The 3,967-nt window shown below is 44.3% G+C and overlaps 1 pseudogene; it reads right to left on the reverse strand.

Annotated features, from left to right (window-relative positions):
- Positions 1–1,662: 1,662 nt before the first annotated feature.
- On the reverse strand, positions 1,663–3,689 carry LOC117066060 (annotated as a pseudogene).
- Between the last annotated feature and the right edge of the window lie 278 nt (positions 3,690–3,967).

The following is a 3,967-nucleotide window of genomic DNA, read 5'->3' on the forward strand; positions in this document are numbered from 1 at the left end:
TTGGGGGCACATAAAGAACACTTACTGAATATTCCCTGGATGATTTTAATTTTTCTGGTAATGTCTTTTTTTTTTTTTTTTTTTTTTGAGACAGAGTCTCGCTCTGTTGCCCAGGCTGAAGTGCAGTGGCGTGATCTCTGCTCACTACAAGCTCCACCTCCCGGGTTCATACCATTCTCCTGCCTCAGCCTCCTGAATAGCTGGGACTAAAGGCGCCCGCCACCGCGCCTGGCTAATTTTTTGTATTTTTAGTGAGACTCTGGTAATGTCTTTTAAATATGTGTGTTTTCTAGTTTCAATGTCAGATTCCCTGTGGACATGGATGAAAGAAGAGACCAATCTGAGGATGCTTTGAGAGTACCTGAATGTTCTATAAACTGTCCTGTCCCTTCCTGTCCTTCATAAAAAGAATGTTGTTTTTAACTTTGAGTAGTAGTTCTCAATGCAGGTTAGTGGGTGGGGGGTGGTTTTCTCCCCTCCCCAGAGGACATTTGGCATTGTCTGTAGGCAGTTTTGATTGTCAGGACTTGTGGGAGGGTGCTACTGGCATTTAATGGGTAGAGGTCAGGTTGCTGCTAAACATCCTGCAATGCACTGGACGGCCCACAACAAAGCATGACTCAGTCCTGTGGTAACAGTGCTGAGCTTGAGAAACCTGATGCGGAGACAGCAACTCAAGAAGGTCATGCTGCGTATGGAGGGTTTGCCAATGGGGGACTTCCAACCGTTACACAGCGTGATGATTCGCCTCTTTAAGAAGGCCTGGCATATATTGAAATAGAACAACCTCCATCTACGTCAAAAGCTCAAAGTTGATACAAAACATCACATCAACAGTGGCTTTCTTATCTAAACACCATTTGTTGAAACAGAAAGCCCTTCAAACAGCTCACATTCAGGGAGTGCAGCCTCTGCCCTGCTCTGGGAGCCTCAACCCGGGATATTTCATGTTAACATAAACAGGATAAACCTTTTCAGCTGCAGCGCTGTTTACCAGGAACCTGCTGGAATAAACTAGGTTGTTAAGTTTAATTTACTGAGCAGCAGTAATCACCATAGTTCTTCCATTTGTTGAGAAACAACAAACGCGTGGGCACATCTGACAGAATCTGGATTTGCCAAATGGTGAGGGTGACTTTGGAGTGCTGTCCCAGCAGATGATGAACGTAAGGATGACGGGCTCCCTCCCTCAGAGGAAAGAATCAACTTAAAAGCAAAAGAAGCAAGCCTCACTGCCCTCCCTGCTCTGAGGAAGGAATGGAAACGCATTCTGGAAACACATTTCTGTCAAAGCCAAACATCAGCAAGTCAGTGACTAAGTTGAAAAGGAAATGTGGTCAAAGGGTACAAAGTTTCAATGACACTGGAGGAATATCCTTTAGTGATCTATTGTGCAACACGGTGAGCACAGTTATTAATAATACATTGTATTTATGCATTTATTTTTATTTCAGTAAGATTTAATAGCTTTTTGGATTAAGTAGTAGAAAAACTTCCATACTTAGCTGAGACATTTTGTTAAGGCCAAAAAAAATGTCTCGCAAAATGGCTCAGCAGACTGACAGGCTGACGCAGAAAGTAAACTTGTGCCCAGTCACAAGTTGTGACTCCCATCCCTGGAGTGCTGACTGGCACCAGTAAGACAGAATCTCTTTAAATCCATTACTCCATGCCCACCTGAGGTACTGTTGAAGAAATCTCACTTTTCACTCAAGATGCTGGTTCTGGTACACTTGGATCATAAGTCCATTTGGTGAAAACTTGTTTGTAGAGGTTCATCAGTTCTGCGTTCTGAGATTTTAGCTTCCCATCAAAGCTGCACTTCATGTGGCCACGGGTACCTAAAGGCTCCTGGATGTGTCCTCTGTGGCTCCACTTTGTTCTCAGTTTCACAGGTTTAAAACACTGCACATCCTTTCTACTACTGAAGAACATATCACTGCCATCTTAGTACAAATTTTGAAAGGATGACCACTCAGGACGACTCTCTTGATGACCATTCTGTTTGGATCCACCAACAAAAGATGGCCTGTAGCAATGAGATTGTGCATTCCATTGCTTTTCTGCTTGAGAAGCAGCGAAGATGAATGAGCAAAAGTGATTGGCAGACATACTGTCACCGCCAGGTCCATGTCAGCAGTCAGGAATCTCTGAAATTTAGGTTTGTCTGCTCCAGCGTGCTGAGAGAATAAAGGTGAGGCTTGGCAGTGCCTGGATCGACAGTGGAATATGAGCTCCTCCTTGGCTTTCACAGAGTCAGTGCTGCCAGGGTCATGCCTCAGCACCATATTCAATACTGACATCTTCTGTTCATGAGGTAGTGAAGAAAATGCAGTCAAGGGTGCTCCTTGCCTGAAGCACTCAATCACTGAGACAGGGACTGCAAAGACGTGAAGTGTGACATACCAGCCAAAATCAACTCCTTCAACCTCTTTTTCTTCCATCTCTTTAAAGATGCTTTTCCTACTAGTAGTAAAGTTCTGCAACTGAAATATTCAAGCATAATCTTGAGGAAGATTTTTCCTTAGATTCCCATGGAGATGTCTGGAAGCTCTTGAGGCCTTTGTATTTCTGAAGTTGAATTCTGGCAGCCACATAACGGGGAGTGTCCACTTTATCTGGAACTATCTCTTCCAGTCTTTCTTGTTTACATTTCTCCAACATTTTTGCCTCAGCTTCTTCATCCACTTTCTTATCATAGAGATCATCATGCACAGACTCCCTTGTAGTCAGAGTTTCACATTCCTTCTCTTCTTCATCTTCACACTTTCTTCCTGAGACTCCTCCTCCACAAAATCCTCATGTTCTATATCATCATATTCTTTACCACTTTAGAAACTCCCTTCAAGGAATCCTTTGTCTCACTCAACTCCTCCTCATTGGGCCAGGTTTACTCCCCCTGCATTGGATCTGGGAATAACCTGTTTGTCAGGATTCCTGTCTAGCAGGGTCTGCCTTCATTAGGACTTTAAGGTCTTCTTCCATATCATCGACACTATCCATGGCACAAATCGCTATTGCCATGTCTGGGTCCTTTTGGGATTTAATTACTCTAGGATTTAAAGGGAAAGGGTCCATGGGGGTATCTGTGCGTTTCATCTGGAAATCACCACGTCCAGTGATATGCAGCGACCTATTTACATTCAGAGTCTGCCCACGAACATAGCCTGAAATTTACAAGGTGCCCACCAAGTTATTCTCTTCACTAGAAACAAAATCAGCGGTATGGTCAAATAGGTAGGCCTGCTGATCTCAAAAAGCAAGATGCCGTTGCTTCTGGTTAGCCAACTGCCTAACCAGCATCCCTGCCTCCTGTTGAGTGTCTAACAGGAGGAGTTTGTCATCCAGAAAGTGCTTCTCCACTGCTTTACTTCGCTTCTTTCTGGCCTCTCCTTGTTTCTTCAGTGGGAGACCAGATAATCCCTGGACAGCTAGTGCTAATGAGGAGGGTCATCCTTGCTTCCCAGCTGTCTCTTCTCTGCCAGAACCGCCTCCTTCTTCTGCTTTTGGAGCTGGCTGGCAGGATGCCTCTGGTCTATTCTGCTGAGTTCTTTTCTCACCTTCTTGCTTAGGGTGTTCAGTGCTAGACAGGCCTTGCCATCCTGCTGTGCAGATCCCCAACCCTGATGCCACCCACTTTTATGAGCTTTATTCTGCGGCTTGAGTGGGCTGGAGTGGTGGGCTGCCATGCTGCGGCTCACGTGTACAGAGTCAGCCCATTGTATTTATTTTATTTTATTCTTTAATTTTTTTTGTAAAGTCGAGGTCACACTATGTTGTCCAGGCTGGTCTTGAACTCCTGGACTCAAGTGATTGTCCCACCTTGGCCTCCCAAAGTGCTGGGATTACAGACATGAGCCACCACACCCGGCCAATAATGTATTGCATATTCCAAAATTGCTAAAATAGAGTTTTAATGTTCTCATCACAAAAAAATGGTAAATTAGTGAGGCAATGCATATATTAA

The sequence above is a fragment of the Trachypithecus francoisi genome, unplaced genomic scaffold (assembly GCF_009764315.1).
Source record: "Trachypithecus francoisi isolate TF-2019V2 unplaced genomic scaffold, Tfra_2.0 Lachesis_group2, whole genome shotgun sequence".
Taxonomy (NCBI): Eukaryota; Metazoa; Chordata; class Mammalia; order Primates; family Cercopithecidae; genus Trachypithecus; species Trachypithecus francoisi.